The 19,658-nt window shown below is 41.4% G+C and overlaps 1 long non-coding RNA gene across 1 annotated transcript; it reads left to right on the top strand.

Annotated features, from left to right (window-relative positions):
- The first annotated feature begins 10,335 nt into the window (after positions 1-10,335).
- LOC133656835 (uncharacterized) lies at positions 10,336-18,925 on the top strand. Its single transcript, XR_009827168.1, has 3 exons — positions 10,336-10,447; positions 18,573-18,691; positions 18,778-18,925. It is a non-coding gene; the product is annotated as an uncharacterized LOC133656835 (long non-coding RNA).
- The last annotated feature ends 733 nt before the right edge of the window (positions 18,926-19,658 follow it).

Genomic DNA, 19,658 nt, shown 5'->3' with positions numbered 1-19,658 from the left:
TGAATAATGATAGCAAAAAAGCAGTTAGTGGAGTAAATATTAACAACACAGAAATTACTACACTACAAATGGAGCAATACAAATAGCAATAGAAATAGCACTATTGATAATGAATAACAACAATAATTACCTCCATAATCAACAATACAATTTTTTAAAATGCAACAATACATACATGTATTGATAACTTGCATTACAAAAGAAAGCAGATAAATGGAAGGGAATAAGAAGTGAAGTATATTAACCTTGTAGATTGTTATAGTAACAATAGGTTAAGCTTTGTCAGTGTGCCGTGTGTTACCCAGTTACCCCCTAAGGCAACAACGTTAATATATGTTTGATGAAACGTGATTATGTGCATGAGTGTATGTATGTATATGTACTTGTATATGTACAGTATGTGTCATTGTATGTGTGGACAGTGAATGTGCGTGTAGAAGTATGCACCGTGAGTGCGTATCTATGTACTGTATTTGTGTACAGTATGTATTAAGTTAAAGTACCAATGATTGTCTCACACACACACTGTGGAAGAGTATGTACCCATATATGTGGGTAAATACCAATGTGTGCGCTTTTACTTCTGAACGTTGAAAAAAGCTCTGTGCATGAAGCAGTGTGCAATGGCCAAACATGATGGTCTCTTTTAGGGTAACGAGAGGAGCTAAAAGCACAGGGTCATTCGACATTGCGATAGTCGAAGTTTCGTACTTTAACTTATATTTCTATCACTACTGTCCCCCCAGCTTTACATGTCTGGTTTTAGATGTTTTAAATGAATAAATAAAGTTATACTTACATTTAAAGTCGCTCTTACCGCGCCATATCGCGTCGCCATGTGAATAAATAGTTTATCAGAGCAATCTCATTGGAGACCAAGCAGCCAATCAGAACATACAGTACATTTGTCCAGTTCTCTGACTGATTGACTTTTTGACACAAATATAACTGTGTGTCTAATCTTGCGCAAGTACACAGCAGAAATCTGAGTGAGTGTAGAAAAAAAAGCTGAATGCACAGAAGGGAGAGGTTGAGAGAGAGGAAGTGCAAGAAAGTGCATTGGTCTGAAAGCAGTCATTATTATTATTAAGTGTTAATATGGATAATAGCAAACATGCAAGCACTTTTATTGTGCACAAAATACATTTATATTCGCTCAAACATTTTTATTGTTTGCTTGAGTTTAATTTATTTTCAAAATATAATGTCTGTGCTTGCAAAATATATTTTTATCTCCTCAAAATCTACCTCAAAGGAAGGTGTGTGTTGCTGAGCCCGACCTGGACATAATCTGGACTGGACCTGGTTTTAAGAACCCTTTAAACCAGGGGTGGGCAATTAATTTTTACCGGGGGCCGCATGAGCTACCTGAGCACTGCTGGAGGGCCACATCGACAATATTTCAATTAAATTTTGATCAATATTATTTTTGATATATACCGTAAGATAAATAATAATAATAACAATAATAATAATAATAATAATAATAATAATAATAATAATAATAATAATTAATAATAATAGTAATACTTCAACATAGTGTGTGTAACAGCATTCCATGACTAATATAAATAAATTAACATTAATAATAAATGACAGTAAAATAAGCACACGTATGACTGAGGAGTCATAGTGTAACTTTGTGTGGTGTTTGAGTTGTCCGACTTTTTGTGTGGCCATAAACGCACCAGTGGTTTAGTGCTATGCGTGTTGGTGACAGATGACAAGTTGGTTTTGGCCTGGTTTGTACGGCAGAAAATGACTAGTTTTTTGAGATAGAATTGTTTTACTCATGTTTTTGGTGTGGTTATGTCCGAATATAAACAGTTTTGCTCAATAAAGTGATCGATATAATTCCTGTCCTCGAAGCATCTCGATAGACGTTACAATAATTGAACGGTGTTCAATTGAACGGTGTTGACGAACACCATTAGGGCCGCTTGTTGTCACTGTCACTCAAAGTTGCATTGCAAAATTCCATAGAATAAATATGTTTATTTTGTTTAGAATTCAGATGGGATTTGATTTGGTGCGCGGCATATACTTGCTGCGCGCAGCGGACGCTTGAGCAGTGCGCAATTGCGCAGGCACGCACCTTAGAAGGGACGTTGCTTTGCAGTTCATGTCTTCTGGAAAACACGGCATTCCTCATCAACTTTTCTCTTTTTAGCGTCTTGGGTGTAAACCGTGCATCACTTGTCGCTGCATGTGCACCTTCACTCGCAGGTTACACACAGACACACGCCCATAAATAATACTTTTCAAAATAAAAGCAGCACAGTTGTATTGCGCGCAGGACATAGATGTTTTTTCAACTTTATTTTGTAATTGCAGCTGTTCACATTCACTCACAATCACGCACACGCATACGTCCACACGGAAGTAATACAAATAACGATTTTCAAAACAAAAGCAGCACCGTTGTATTGCACACTCGACATAGATACTTTTTTAAATTTATTTTGTAATTTATAATTGGCCTCACGCGGGCCGGACAGGGACGCACAAAGGGCCGGATGCGGCCCGCGGGCCGCAGAATGCCCAGGTCTGCATTAAACAATTTGATTTCATTGACAACCTGGTCTGGAGAAGTTAATGTCCTTTATTTAAAATAAATAAATAAATAAATAAAAAACATTTTCTTGAACAAAAAATTAATTAAAATAAAATAAAAACAGTTACATAGAAACTAGTAATTAATGGAAATGAGTAAAATTAACTGTTAAAGGTTAGTACTATTAGTGGACCAGCAGCACGCACAATCATGTGTGCTTCACGGACTGTATCCCTTGCAGACTACATTGATATATATTGTACGAAGCAGAATATTATTAACAGAAGGAAACAACCCTTTTGTGTGAATGAGTGTCAATGAGTGTAAATGGGTGATGGAGGGTTTTTGGGTTTGTGCACTAACTGTAAGTGCGTCTTGTATTTTTTTATGTTGATTTAATAAATAATAAAAATCTACCTAAAAATTAAGACACAAATATAATGCCATACTTGATATATTACTTTCCTGATTTTGCTTTATTGTCAGTTATACAGTTTCTGCAACTCTATAACAATTCCATGTGTTTACTTCTTGTTCTCCACATCTTCGTCATTCCCTCTTGCAGTTCCTGGAGCTGCAGGATGAAGATGACGGCTCAGAGAGTTATAGCGGGAAAAGGAGGCCCAAGTGTCTGTAAACAGTGTCAGCAATGTGAGAACAAATATGTACATCATCTAGTTGCAGTGTCTTCTTTCTGAGGCGACGTTGTAGATCCATGCTGATGTACTACAGGCGGTGAGACAATGGGAAACAGTCTCAAATGTGAGGTGAGACTTGTTTCCTTCGGTTGGTTTTTAAACCGCATGATTCCCCCAGCAACACATCTTCCAGACATTGTTGTTTTTCTTCCAAACCATGATGTTTCCAATGTTTTCCTTCAAGGACACATGGCTACCAACTCTCCCCATCCAGACTAAACAGACACAAGGGTCTCACTTTGCTTAACTAAACTGAGGGCACTTAATGAAACGTGTTGACACAAGACACAATGCAAGGACTATACTCTTTGTCTGGATGGATTACAGACACTAGGATGAACCTGGTGACTTTTTTAGGAGCACAGAACTAAAAAAAACTGATCACCCAGGTCTGACTTTGAATCTCTTGGTCATTCCCCATATCTGTCAACATTTGAATTTGAAAATAAAGGAAACTTTGTGAAAAAAATGAGGACAATTCTGCATGTTGAAAAGTTCAACTGCTTACTGCGGCGCAACTGTGTTATTTTACCAGTGTTGGGTTAGTTACTGAAAACTAGTTACAGTTACTAGTTACTTTATTTCAAAAGTAACTCCGTTACTAACTCAGTTACTTACACCAAAAAGTAATGCGTTACTGTGAAAAGTAACTACTTAGTTACTTATATATATATATATATATATATATATATATATATATATATATATATATATATATATATATATATATATATATATATATATATATATATATATATATATTTTTTTTTTTTTTATTATTTTTTGTTATTTTTTTTTAAGGCCCCATTTAATGCCCTATTAGCCTTAATTTTAGTACTGTTATTGCACTGGAGAATAATAAAATTTGTTGATCAACTTGACATGCATTTGCATCACTGAACTCTGCTAAGCAATGTGGTCTACATACAACACACAAAGACAAAGGTATGTTTCAAAGGGCCGATTCGTTTCAGGCCAGAACAAATTGACAAAAATATTTTAAATAGCTATAACATAACATACATAAGTAACAAACAGCATAATAACAACATAGTTGTAAACCAAGGAAGGCACACACTACATACACAAAGCCTAACCAGGCGTTTTTTTATCTCAAGGAATTCTGAAATAAAATCATGTCTGAAGCCCAGAACACTACACATTTCCCCAGTTTTAGTTTAGAGATAAGGAAATATTGGCCTGGCCCACTAGGATCCCTCTTTATGTTTGTGAACTTTATAGTCTATACATTTAGAGTGATGTGATAATCAAACACTCTAGAAGTCTAGAATGAAAGAGTATATAAGAGAATTGACAGAGTTTGTACCTTCAGTGCGCGGTGCCTCGTTAAAATCCAGCCGCTTTTGCTTAGCAGGTGAAGTGTGTCTCTCTTTACTAGCTTCGTCGAAGCATGTTGCTTTTGTAGCTGTTTCAGCAGATTTGAATTGCTAGGATAGGATCTTTGATCCAAGACACAACTTACATTCAACTAAAATGTTCTTTTCTTTGTGGTCTACAAAAAAAAAGTATTGAGAATATCTCCATGTTAAGAAACTCGGCTTCGGGCTTCGCCATGATGTCTTGTTAGTAAACACAGACACGCCCCCTCCCACACACACACACACACACACACACACATACACACAGACAGCGCGCGGCGCGCCTCTTCCTTGTCGCCTCTTCTGCAGTGCTGCAATAAAACACACTCAAATCTTCTCAGTTTCTAGCCGATACTACATAAAAAATAACATAAAATAACGCAGTAACGCATCATGTAGTAACGGTAACTGAGTTACTGAATATAAAAAATAACGCGTTAGATTACTATTTACGGCCGAAAGTAACGGTGTTACAATAACGCGTTACTTTGTAACGCGTTAGTCCCAACACTGTATTTTACTGATGTGCCTTTATTTTAAAGGCCTGACTTTACTAGTTGAAGTATGTGTTACGCTGATATACTGGAGTTTTGACAGGTATGGGGGGAACAGGAATACTTTCTTCGAGATGCAGCACCTTCACAAAAATAAAGAAAGACATGTTTAAATCTCCCAAGCTCACTTCAGCTATGTCAAAGCAACGGTTTTTGTTATTTCAGCAAGAGGGGTGATTTCCATAAATAAACTCAAAAAAATATTGTTTTTCAAGTAGGGCTGATAAAATGATTTACGTTAAATTCTATAAAAAAAATATCAATCTTCAGAGTGTGCAGAAATGAATTATATTGATGTCAACCACTGTGATATGTTCTAAACTACACTGACTTGAAACTTTGATTGGATTTTTTAAAGCAAGGCTAAAAGTAATTTTATGTTCTCTGAGGGGCTAGTCTACTCTCTTTCCCACACTTTGAATACCTCCTGTCAAAACATGATTTACTATATTTTTATTATATATTTTTTAATTATATTGTCATTCAAACTGATGATCCTAAAAAACGAGCCAAAGTTGTTGTTGTTTGTCGACGTTTCCCATCAGGGGTTTTCCTAGTGAGTCAGTCAAATGATTTGTTAGGCTTTTTATTGCTCAATGCCCTTCATGAGGCAAATCCTCCCATTTACCATTTACCTAATGGCTGGGTGTTGGGGCCCTGGCTGGGAATCGAACATCTGCACAAAAGGCAGCAGCGTGTACCATGGCAAATCACAGCTAAAGAAGAGAAAATATATAATATAAATTGACCACACAATCACAACATATTCCTGCTAGATTTGTCAAGCCTTGAACTGATGCAATAAAATATGACAGTATGTCATTGATCGATTAAACAGACAACTTTGAGGAGATCATCACAATAATTTGGGGGTGTGGTTTAAAAATAAAACCGCAAACAGTAGCAGTTTAATCAGAACTATGCAACATATTTTAGAACAGCTGGAATAAGCTTCGGCTAACCCAGGGTTCGGCAACCCATAATGTCTGGAGCCGCAAAAAATTAAAAGCCTTATATAAGTGTAATAATGAAGGCAACACTTGATGTAAGTGTCTATATTAGCTATAATAGCCTACTATCAAAATGACTATGTGACGCAAATCTTTGTTGACAGAAATGTCTATTCTACACATGTTTACAACATTGGAAAAAATGTGTAAAACTTCACAGAGGGTGAGATAACTCCTGTAAATTACTGGCTTAAAATGGCCAATGGTGCAGCTGTGTGTGTCCAAGTTAAAAGAAACGACAGGCCATCTTCTTCTAATGGATTTATTACAATCTTTGCAAGCTGGGTAACGTTTCCTGTGGTCTGGAACAACATGGCAAACAAACAACTATCAGAAATGCAGCCAATATTACATACAGTAATGGCGTAGTGGGTAGAGCAACCGTGCCAGAAACCTGAGGGTTGCAGGTTCGCTCCCCGCCTCTTACCATCCAAAAATTGCTGCCGTTGTGTCCTTGGGCAGGACACTTCACCCTTTGCCCCCGGTGCCGCTCACACCGGTGAAATGAATGATGAATGAATGGTAGGTGGTGGTCGGAGGGGCCGTAGGCGCAAACTGGCAGCCTCGCTTCCGTCAGTCTACCCCAGGGCAGCTGTGGCTACAAATGTAGCTTACCACCACCAGGTGTGAATGAATGATGGGTTCCCACTTCTCTGTGAGCGCTTTGAGTATCTAACAATAGAAAAAGCGCGATATAAATCTAATCCATTATTATTATTTATTATTATTAGGACATAAGTAAAGGAAATCAAATGAGCTCAGATATACCTACACATGAGCCATAATGATGCAATATGTGCATACATCTAGCCTAAATAGCATGTTAGCAACGATTAGCTTGCAGTCATGTGCATTCACGCACAGGATAAGTAAGTATTTGGTGGTCAAAATGAAACAAAGAAGGAGTGGCATAAAACACGTCTTTCTGTGGCAGGTCGGAGAAAGTTGTACTACGGTGAGTTCAAGGACCGCTGAAATTAGTAGGACAGAACGGTGCTCGCCAAGTACTCTCATCAGTGAAGCATGTTTAATATAAACAGAGGGATTTCTAACATTTAGGAAGGTTTGTGTCATGTTTGTCCTCCTCCAGAAACTATATTAAAACAAAAAATATATTTTTCACCCATCTGTTTCCATTGTCATACATTTTTGAAAAAGCTCCAGGGAGCCACCAGGGCGGAGTTGCCGACCCCCCGAGCTAACCTGTGACACTAATGAGGACAAGTTGTACAGATAACGAATACATGGATCACCTCAGGCCTTGTCCGAAGTGAAGTGAGGTGAATTATATGTATATATAGCACTTGTCTCCAGAGACTCAAAGCGCTTTACATAATGAAAGCCATTATCTTCACCATCTCCAACACCTGGGTAAGGTACACCATAACTAACTCCATCTCCTCCCACTAGTTGCTCCTCCTAATGAAGGATTTCAATTTCTATGCAAGTGATCTGTTTTGTCTGAGCATGAATTGAAGGTAATGGAGATATTTAAAAGGCCAGGCTGGGTGCATGGGGCTAAAAGCACACACACACGCACACACACACACACACACACACACACACACACACACACACACACACACACACACACACACACACACACACACACACACACACACACACACACACACACACACACACACACACACACACATACTGGTTATCCTTTGGAATGGGGACCAAGTTTTTGATCATCATTTGTGGGGACCACTCTTTCTACAGGTTGTGGAGGCATACAATTTGTTTGATAAAATGACCACTGCCCAGTTAGCTCATACACGTCTATAAATCTGTGGATTGATGAAGTAATGTGCGGATCATTCTTACCGGGGACCCTGGGGAAAAAGAGTTAATATGGTTCATGGGGACCAAATTTAAATAATTTTGCATTATTCACACAAATTTGTACGTGACTACTGAGGACCATTTAAAAAAAAAGCAGCGAGTGCAGTACCAGCTACAGCCCGATGAGGGGGCGGCTGTGCAAATTTCTCACACTCAAACTAACCAGTAAACATGTTTTATGGGCCAAAGCTTAAAAATCACTCAGGCATCTTCAGAATGGATCTGACTATCATTTAAAAAGGTTTCCCTTTAGGGGACCTGTTTTTTTGTCCCCATACTGTCAGAGGTCCCCTAAAGGTGACTGCGTAAACCAGGGGTGTCCAAAGTGCGGCCCGGGGGCCATTTGTGGCCCGCACCTAATTGTTTACCGGCCCGCCACACATTCTGGAAATGCTATTGCACAAATAAAAAAAACATTAAAACAAGTGAAATGAGGTGAAATCTAACTGGAAAAAGTTGCAATGTTGACACAAAGCTGCCATGCAGGCTGTTTTTTTTCCTTTTGTCTATCTTTATTTTTCTTTTGTTGCCATTGCTCAAAAAAAAAAAAAATCAATGTTATAATGAATTATTGACCTATTCAAGGCTCCAATTATTTCTAATATTTCGCTTTAAAATGTTTTATGTGGAAAATATTGCATATATGTTGTGTGGTTGCCATACAAAAACATCAACGCTTTATTTGACAAAATTAAATAATAGTTCAAACGTAAAATCGACCGATATATCTGAAGTTGATCTCGTAACTTAAGTGTAAAAGTTAAATAAAAAAAACTAATAAAAATGTATCACTTTGAGCGTGGCACCTTTTGAATCCCAAATATATTTAATGGGATTTTATTCATCTTTTCACTGTCCATCCATCCATCCATTTTCTACCGCTTATTCCCTTCGGGGTTGCGGGGGGCGCTGGAGCCTATCTCAGCTACAATCGGGCGGAAGGCGGGATACACCCTGGACAAGTCGCCACCTCATCGCAGATCTTTTCACTGTGATTACTCAAAAATTATAATGAATTAAAATCAATAGCGTACTTCACATCAAACTTTGCTTTCTGAATGTTTTGGGCAGTGGGGGAAATACTGCATATTTCAGTTTTATTATAAAAAACTAAGTTGTCTTTGACAGAAAAAGCATACAACCTTTTTTTTTTTTTTTTTTAACTTTATATCAACCTGAAGTTGATATACTGTAGAGATTTACTGTAAGCGTTAAATAAATAAAAAATAATAATTTGACTTGTTTTTAACATTTTAATGACTTAGACCCTTTATGATCCCCAGGAGCCCTAAAGGTAAAAAACAAACAAAATCCATATATTTTGTTATGGTTTGAAAATAAAAAACATAAAAATGGCCCTCGCATGCTTTAATTTTTCCGTGTGCGGCCCTCAGTGGAAAAAGTTTGGACACCCCTGGTGTAAACAGAGCGATGTCCCCATTAAGTAAGCATTGCCAGAACATACACACACACACACACACACACACGCACACACATGTGTATGCGTGGCCTGGTGCTTGGAGAACATGCTCCTCCCAGCGTTCCTCCTTCTATTCACAGTAAGACAAGGCTTTCTTAAGCTGCATGTAATTGTTCTCTACAATAACAGCTGTCATGTTTGTCCTGGCAGCACAAAATATGTGTGAGAGGGGCCCAAAGTTTATTTTCCTATGGTATCTCGCTCCACAGCGGACTGCCGAGATCATTAAGGGCAGTGGGGGTGCGTGGAAATATATGTGAAGCCATTTCTCATTCTCATCAATTATTCTTCTCAAGGACAATAAAGAGGAAAACACTCCCTCTTCTGCTGTCGCCACCGACGGGGCCGAGACTCCGGTGTCGTGCGGTCAGAGTGGGTAGGTTATGTAGTTGGTGCTGTGCGATATAACGATATATTACGTAAAAATGTATCGTACAATATGATTGTCTATTTTAACGTCTGGGCAACAGCAAACATTATGTAATCACCAGACATGGAGGATGTTCATTAAGTTGTTTAGTTTTGTAGAAAAAAAAAAGTAGAACAGACATGACACAAAACTGTAGTCATTTAAAATGGCAACTTTCTGGTTTTAAAGTGGGCCGGCACTTTTTTTGGAATTATCCCCAATCTTTATTTAAGACGATAACACAAGTGTTATGACCTGATACGCCGAGTCATTCCTTCGTTGGTTTGTGGGTGTTTTTTCAGTTTTTGGTTCACTTCCTGTTTGGCGCTCTTATTTTGTTTCCACTTCTTGTTCCGTATGTCTTGTCCTACAGGAGCTTCACCTCTGCTTCTGAGCACTGTCGTCCTCACCTGTGATTTCTAATTATGTTGTTTACCTGCTGCAAATGAGCACTTAAAGACTATTTAATGCACACTCACAGTCATTGTTTGAGACGTTTTGGAATGACGAATACGGTATGTGATATCTAATTTGTTGGTTTCTACTTTTTTGTGTGTTTAGATTTCCTTAAAGTAAACTTTTTCACCGACAGTTTTTGGTGCATTTCCTAGCTGTACTCTATTTGTGTGTTCATACATTTGGACAATGAATACACTTGTACCCGCACACCAGTGGCGTGCCGTCACTAGAGGCAGGGGAGGCGGGGCCTCACCTGCCATCATGGAAAGAAAAAAAATGTAAAAAGAAAAAAAAATTAATTAAATTGTTATATGTATCCAGTGATTATACTAAAGTTATTTTCCATTTAACTTCACCAGTTTTAAAATATTTTTATTTTTATTTTCACATTTGCCGTTCAAATACTGAGAAGAGACGGTCCGGTGATCAGCAGCCAGTTGAGGCACGTCACTGATTTGTGCCTCAACATGGATTGTGCACAATGACTCGGCTAACTGCTGAGCTGCTGTGCAGTGAGACTGTATTGCTATATGAATTATATCAGCTAACTATACTATGGCATAGTTGAGTTAGCTGAAGTATATAATGTCCAGTGTATTTTGTCAAAAACTGTGTGTGTGTAACGTATTTCTTGTGCTGAGCATTCCTAAAACTGCTGCAAAAGACGTACTGGTTGAGGCTCGCAGTAATCCGGCCTCCTGGTGGTAGAGGGCGGTAGTGATCCCAGAGGTCATTCCTCGGCCGCAGAAGAAAAAAAAAAAAAAAAAAAAAAAGTTTGCAAGCGATTGTTTATTTCCTCTCGCCTGGACTTTTATTAAAAACATGGAGGATTACATATGTAAAATAAAACAGTTTTCTAAACTGGACTTTCAATCGATGCAGGAGGTAATAATTAAAGGTAAACCAACGCCGGAGCTAAAAGGTTTGCTTTTGACTTCGGGACAGAAGACCCGTTCTTTTCAAACGGCGTGGTACACACGCAAAGGCTGGCTTTGTGGATGTCCAGCAAGAAAGGTAAGACCATAATAATGTTTTTTTTATTAAATGTGCTTTTTTGTGTGCTACAGTTGTGTAAAGAATGCTGGTATGAGCTTTTAAACACAACCCGTTAACTGCTGCCAATCACATGGTGAATAAGATACTATTTAGGGTTCATATGTTTGTAAATCTGACTGTGATGATGCAGTGCCTCACCAGACATTAACCTCACCGCACGCCACCGCCGCACACTTCCTGCATTGTAGGGCCACAACCTTAGCTCCAAAGATTGTTATAAAAATAAGCTTTTTCTTTTTTTATGCATAAATGCTAGCAAAAGCCAGCTAACAATGGAGCCGATGAGATTCGATCTATTCCGTCTATAAGGCACTATAAAAAAATAAATAAAAAAACTCCAGCAACGTTTTATATACATGCTGAAAGTATACAGATGTATGTATAATAACATGTAATATTTACATATTTTGCTCATTTTAAGCATACAGTGGTGCATTAATTTCACAGACGCATCACAAAGTTCACTTTTTCCTTTCGACAACAACTACCGTAAATTGCGGACTATAAGTGGCCACATTTTTCCTATGCTTTGTATCCTGCGGCTTATAAAACAGTCTCACTAATTTATGGATTTTTCTTTGCTAAACACATACAAAGACACTTAAATGGTGTGTTTATTATTTGTGCTATGGCGCCATCTTTTGGACAAGTTTGCTCAGTGTAGGTGTTGCTGGATGAATTTTCCTCCTGTTTATAGCTTTGAGACGTTTTGTCTTCTCATCATCCAAAGCGTTTCTACTCGTATGGATTCTTCATTCATTACTCCAAGCAACATTTGTAAGTTTTACAATATAACAGTTAAACAATTCTTACCTACTAAACCGTCCCATGTATGAAGTCTGTAGGAGTGTTTTCATGCATATTTGTACATGCTGTCGTAATGTAATTGAGCGAGCGTTGTTAGCATTAGCTAAAATGCTAACAGGTTTACAAGTGTCTGTGTTAATAATATCTTACAATGGCATTATTTTTGTGTGGTTCCAGTTTCACAAATTTCTAAGTAAATCTCCAAAAACGTCGCCGTGGACTTATTGAGTCTGTTTAGCTGATTGTAGAGCTAGCTTCTGCAGCTTGTGGAACTCCTGTTTTGTTTGATCAGCCGTTTTACTGCCGTGTTACAGGCACCGTTTGGAAACAGTTAAGGTATGTACAAACCCCGTTTCCATATGAGTTGGGAAATTGTGTTAGATGTAAATATAAACGGAATACAATTTGCAAATCATTCAACATAGATCATCATAAATAAACATTTACAAACTTTTACGAGTAAATAATTCATTTTTGACAACATATTTATTTGCGAATTATAGTCCGGTATGGGGAAAAAATGGTTCCTAAAATTGTGTGGGTCCCGGTGCACAAAATACGGTATTAGAAATCATGGCGGACTTCATTGAAGCAATCAAAGACTAATTTGGGACAAAGGATGATCCAGATGCTTATATTTTTGAGCCTGAATATAAGAGGATGAGCAACAAGTTTTAGAAGCTGAGTAATAAACAGATCCAGCAAGTAGCACTATTGCTAAGTGCTAAAAAAGGAATACAAACTATAAACATTATAAAACAAAAACTTACTGTACAATATCTGCTCTCACTGGCATGCTGACTGATGGGATGTTTATATCTTCCCATTTTGATGAAGATATAATCACAATCGTCACGCTGCACGCAGGCTAAACAACAAAAAAGGACACAAACAGGTGTTTTGCTCGCCATTTACGGGTCTATGTTGAATGTCACAGATGAACAACTTCTCGTTTTATGGCATCAACCTTCTACACTAGTGAGAGGCACGATTTATAATCTAGAATGACATTTTACCAAGTCAGAGGCGATGCAGCAGCAGCAGCAGCAGCTACAGGCACAAGCTAGTTAGCTGTCTGTGATCACGGGGCTGCCAAAAGTAGTTTCTTGGCATTAGCGTTTGTAATAACAATATAGCGAATACTTGGTTAATATTCAGGTCACCAGTTGTAAATGGAGTATTTTTGGCGTTTTTTTAGAGCGCTTCCAGGGCGCAATTAATTATATATAATTTTAGAAAAAAATATCGTTATCAGAACATATAATCACCTATATCATATTTTATATTTGTGTCCATATCGCACACGCCTCATCTCCCATCATCAAAAAGGCCAATAATGTACAAAAAATAAAAACATAAAATACATGTTAGTATTTGTACATTAAACTGTCTTATAAATCAATTTTCTGTATGATTTTATGATTTTTTTGCTCAAGTAAAATTCGCAGAATTTGCACATTTGCACCAAGCCTAACCACTGATTGCGCAATCCTTCATAAACTGTGTTGGATGGCACATTTCTGTTTGTCTGCATGTCGCCGATATGTTTGCAGAAACATTTATTACACACCATGACTTTTGTAATGTCTTAAATTAAACGTGACATCTTTATGCTTGTAATCAGAGAATAAACTGTAGGGAAATGTCCCAGGCTCACCGTCAAGAAGGCTAAGGTGATTGAGGCTGCCATCTTTCTACAGCGAGGAAAAATGCAGCATTTCTGTTGTTGTTAAACTTTCTTAAATTACACAAACATCGGTGTCAATTTTGTGAATTAGAGCCAACAACAACATTAAAGTAGTTTATTCATTGGTATGCGCTACATAATGAACTTTTTTTATCATAGCTTTTATTGGCGGATAAGTGCATGTACTTTTTATACAAGGTAAGACCGCACACTTTCATAAGATTGGATTTATTTCAAGGGATTGAGAAGTATTTGAAAAGAACATTTTTAAACCTTAACAACGTCCTGGATGAGGTGACGTCCCGGCACAAGCTGACTTAGGTGCCATGTGGGGGTTAAAACGGCGCCCAGAGCAAGCACACAGGAGCTTAAACCTTTGATTGACAGCTATTTTACAGGTGGCCCCAGGGGTGGTCCAGGTGTGAGAAGGTGGCTGACGTCCAGCAACTAAAACTTCAGGAGCTTAAAGTCACTGAAATGAGTTATGATTCATCAGGATGTTGTTATCATGAGAGACGGTTTGCCAGCCTGGTGGGGTAGTTCTACCCACTCTTTGGCAGCGTGTTTGACCACTTTCTCCAAATAAAAGAGGCTAAGATTTAAGCTGGTATTGTTCAAAGGTTGGGCGATAATGCAGATTTATTTTTTATGGATTGGAAATTCCAAAACTAACATAACTTTATCCTAACACAATACTGGTGTAGTTATTACTTGGATTACTTTTATTAATCATAAATCTTACACTATACCAAAAGACAGAAAACAAACAAAAGAGAAGCGTGCCGATCGCACGGGAATTTAAGGCAACAACTTAGCACAGGAATCGAGAACAGGAATAAACCAACGTAACAGTTGCATACCGCAAAAAAAGAAGCCAGGACTAGTGATCAACAAAGGCAGGCTTAAATAGTGTCTCTTGATTACAAACAGGTGTGTCCCGAACAACAGAGGCAGGTGAAAATCATAAGTAACCATGATGACTAAACTCAGGAGGTGCACAAACAGGAACTAAAGGAGTCCAAAACAAACAGAATACATAAAATATGATCCGGACCACGGATCATGACACTTCCCCCCTTAAGGACAGATTCCAGATGTCCACAAAAAGACCAAAAAAAACAAAACAAACAGGGTCAAAAGTCACGGGAGGGCAGAGGGAGGACTTGGCGGTGGGTCGCCAGGCCAAGTGTCCCCGAATCCACCGAGGACAAGTCAAGTGGCGGCGGCGAGTGGAACGCCGCTGCAGCAGGCGAGGCGGGCGACCCGGGAACGGCCACATCCGTGGCCGACGGGGAGGTGGGTGCACTTGGTGAGGCGGGCGACCAGGGAAAGGCCACATTCGTGGCTGATAGGGAGGTGGGCGGGAGTGACGCCAGAACTTAAGCAGTCTTAGAGTTTTACGCCCAATTCGTGGGTGTAGCTGCTGTCTGCGCCCGGGGCGTCCATGAATTGGCTCTCCAGAGGGCCGCATGCAGGCGTTTGATGGCCGCTTGCGGCGCTGGCGATGAGAAGGGTGGCGGCGCCGTGGGAAGGCCCGCCGGAGACAAGGAAGGTGGCGGCGCCGTGGGAAGGCCCGCCGGAGACGAGGAAGGTGGCACCTCAGGAGCTTGAGCGGCAGGCGAAGGAAGCAGCCGTGGAGCAAGAACCGGAACTTGAGGTTGCCTTGGTGCAGGAACTGGAGTTCACCTCGGTGCAGGTACAGGAACTGGTGCAGGAACTGGAGTTTGCCTCGGTGCAGGTACAGGAACTGGAACCGGATCTGGAGTTTGCCTCGGTGTTCGCCTCGGCGCAGGAACTGGAACGACAGGTGCTTGCCTGGGAGGTGCAGCGGCGACAGGTGCTTGCCTGGGAGGTGCAGCGACTGGTGCTAGCCGAGGAGCAGGAACATGACCAGGTGCTAGCCGAGGAGCAGGAACAGGAGCCAGCCGAGGAGCAGGAACAGGACCTAGCCGAGGAGCAGGAACAGGAGCTAGCCGAGGAGCAGGAACAGGTGCTTGAACCAGTCGTGGAGTCGGTACTGGCCGTGACTTTGGCGGAGGTGGCCTAGCTGGGGGTTGTGGCTTGGCATGCCGAAAAACTGGTGGTGGTGGCCGGGCCAGAGGTTGCTGCCTGGCTGGGCGCAGCTGTGCCACCCCACTAGCACAGCTCCCGGCACTAGCCCCGCCCCCCCTTAAGACGCGGATGCCAGACGCGCTCCTTGCGGTCTGGAACAGTCTTTAGGGGTGGGTGGGCGTAGCTGCTGTCTGCGCCCGGGGCGTCCATGAATTGGCTCTCCAGAGGGCCGCATGCAGGCGTCTGATGGCCACTTGCGACGCTGGCGATGAGAAGGGTGGCGGCGCCGTGGGAAGGCCCGCCGGAGACGTGAAAGGTGGCGGCACGTTGGGAAGGCCCACCGGAGACGGGGAAGGTGGCACCTCAGGAGCTTGAGCGGCGGGCAAAGGAAGCAGCCGTGGAGCAAGAACCGGAACTTGAAGTTGCCTCGGTGCAGGAACTGGAGTTCGCCTCGGTGCAGGTACAGGAACTGGTGCAGGAACTGGAGTTCGCCTCGGGGCAGGTACAGGAACAGGAACCGGATCTGGAGTTCGCCTCAGTGTTCGCCTCAGCGCAGGAACTGGAACGACAGGTGCTTGTATGGGAGGTGCAGCGGCGACAGGTGCTTGCCTGGAAGGTGCAGCGGCGACAGGTGCTTGCCTGGGAGGTGCAGCGGCGACAGGTGCTTGCCCGGGAGGTGCAGCGACTGGTGCTAGCCTAGGAGCAGGAACAGGACCAGGTGCTAGCCGAGGAGCAGGAACAGGAGCCAGCCGAGGAGCAGGAACAGGACCTAGCCGAGGAGCAGGAACAGGAGCAGGAACAGGTGCTTGAACCAGTCGTGGAGCCGGTACTGGCCGTGACTTTGGCGGAGGTGGCCTAGCTGGGGGTTGTGGCTTGGCATGCCGAAAAACTGGTGGTGGTGGCCGGGCCGGAGGTTTCTGCCTGGCTGGGCGCAGCTGTGCCACCCCACTAGCACAGCTCCCGGCACTAGCCCCCCCCCCTTAAGACGCGGATGCCAGACACGCTCCTTGCTGTCTGGAACAGTCTTTAGGGGTGGGTAGAGGGAGGTCAGGAGGGGGGTAGACTCCCCCCCTTTATATTGTTCAAAATGTATTTTCCCATCCCCCACCTGAGGTTGTGTGGGAGGACCAGAGGAAAGGGTCTGTGACTTGGGCGGGGCTAGAGTCTTAGGGGGCGGAGCTCGAAAACCAGAAGGTGACTGGGGTTGACAAAATCTAAATTTCGAAAAAATGTCCTGATAATATTTTACTTTTGGAATAAAGTCTTTAGGAGGTGGCTGACAAAGGGAGACAAAAGGCAAAAAAAGAAAATTCTGGTCCGTGACTTCCCTTGATGACGCCGGCGGAGTGATGTCATCACCGCACGCCGGTTCAGTGACGTCATCAGAGCTAGAGTGCATTCTTTCGACCGCCCATGTAGTGAACTGTTTTGCAAAGTGATTAATCGGATTACCAAGCGGTGGAGAAGTCGAAGCAGGTTGTGGTGTGCTGAATTCCGGAGGAGAAGGCTGCGGGATTGGCGCATCTCTGCGGCAAGCCGAAGCCTTCCTGCTGTCCGCTGCGGGGAAACTAGCGGCTGGCTTCTTTCTGTCACGTGCGGGTCGCATCTTTATGCAGGGTCGTTCCTCCAGATGCAAAACGGACAACTCCGGACGAAAACGTCAAGGTAGGAGATGATTTATTAATCATAAATCATACACTATACCAAAAGACAGAAAACAAACAAAAGAGAAGCGTGCCGATCGCACGAGAAGCTAAGGCAACAACTTAGCACAGGAATCAAGAACAGGAATAAACCAACGTAACAGTTACATACCGCACACAAAGAAGCCAGGACGAGTGATCAACAAAGGCAGGCTTAAATAGTGTCTCTTGATTAAAACAGGTGTGTCCCGAACAACAGAGGCAGGTGAAAATCATAAGTAACCATGGTGACTAAACTCAGGAGGTGCACAAACAGGAACTAAAAGAGTCCAAAACAAACAGAATACACAAAACATGATCCGGACCACGGATCATGACACTTCCAGTGGGATGTTTTTTCATGGGACACATTTCCGGTGTTGTTGTTTCCGGATGAGGAGATGCTGCTCTGTTATTGATTTAAGTAAAGTCTGAATGTCATTAAAACAGTTAGGTCCATCTTTAGACACTTCTTCCACTCCCGTCTTAGCACGCTACACCACTACAACAAAGATGACGGGGAGAAGACGCTGCCGAAGGTGAGCCACGCAAATAAGACCGCCCACAAAACGGCGCAACCGGAAGCGACTGTCAGAAAGCGGCTTGAAGATGATCTGTAAAACATAATCTATGCAACATTTTGATCAAATAACCACCATTACATGTTATGTAGACCACAAGGAAGTGTTTTCATATTAGAGAAACAAAATAATAATATGACTCCTTTAATGCGCCCTCCGGTGCACCTTATATATGAAAAAGATCAAAAATAGTCCATTCATTGGCAGTGCGCCTTACAACCCGGTGCGCCCTATGGTCCGGAAAATACGGTAGTCATTTTGCTTCCAACCTCAGGTTTGAATGTGAGTGTTATATTTACTGTCCTGTGATTGACAGGTTACCAGTCCAGGGTGTACACTGCCTCTCAAAATGGAAAGTCATCTATCCCCATTCCTGGATGAATCTCGCGTGAAAGGGAAAGCGGAGGAGCTGCAATGTGCGCAAACAACCACCAGGTGACATATATGAGCAGATGAACAACTTCAAACAGGCAACTTGGGCTTTTACCTTACCTACACACTTCTCTCAATCCGGCGACTAGGGTTCGCACACCGTGGGAAGAATTCTACACAACGCAGAGCTGCTATGATGTTGCCACGACCCAAATGAGAGTGACAATGTTTCTGTGCACTAAATTACTCTGATTTCTCAAATACTTTGTTTATTTTTTGTATTTTCACACCTACATGTGAAGTCCCAGTGTCCATGCACACTCTCTAATGCGACTGTTGGTCATACGCCATGTGCCTCCCGTACACTTTGGGGCACTTATTTCCTTTTAGCACGGATTAATGTATTGCTTTTCCGGTTGACTATGACAAAACACCATCTGCGGCTCCTTAGAAGTCAACAACAGAGTTATTTTTGTACGTGATGTAATATTAGCATAGATTACAAATATTACGTTTCTAAAGGCTATGCTGATGTTAAACAGCAGACAGCATCAAGTTATTATCTTAGATTGCTCCACGAACATGACAATGATTGAGAGTTGTTTTCGAAGCAATTTTTGAACGGAGAATCATGGAAAGAAAACTTTCGAATGTCTTGAAGTTCGTTCGAAAGGCTCAGTGGATTGATGTAAAAGAGTTTTAAATACAAAATAAAAGACTCTTTGTACCCTGGCCGATACTGTTTCAGATGATGATTGCTATTGTTGTGAACAAGCTTGCCAGTTGTGTGGAATACAGAGTTATTGTTAATCAGTTTGGAGTGCACAAATGCAGCGTGAAAAGGTTTGTGTATGCGTTGTTCTTTGCCCTGTAATATACATTACCTGCTTCATTCTCTTCTATCTCATTTGTACTTTGTTTGAGAGACTGCATCGATGCGCTTCAAAATGTTCCGCTCTTTTAACTTGAAGCAAATAAACAGTCTGGTTTTTATTGAATGGTATCTGCTTCCGGGTTATATCCCGCGTGG

The sequence above is a fragment of the Entelurus aequoreus genome, linkage group LG09 (genome assembly GCF_033978785.1).
Source record: "Entelurus aequoreus isolate RoL-2023_Sb linkage group LG09, RoL_Eaeq_v1.1, whole genome shotgun sequence".
NCBI classification, from domain to species: Eukaryota; Metazoa; Chordata; class Actinopteri; order Syngnathiformes; family Syngnathidae; genus Entelurus; species Entelurus aequoreus.
This window is presented reverse-complemented; position numbering and strand designations above follow the sequence as displayed.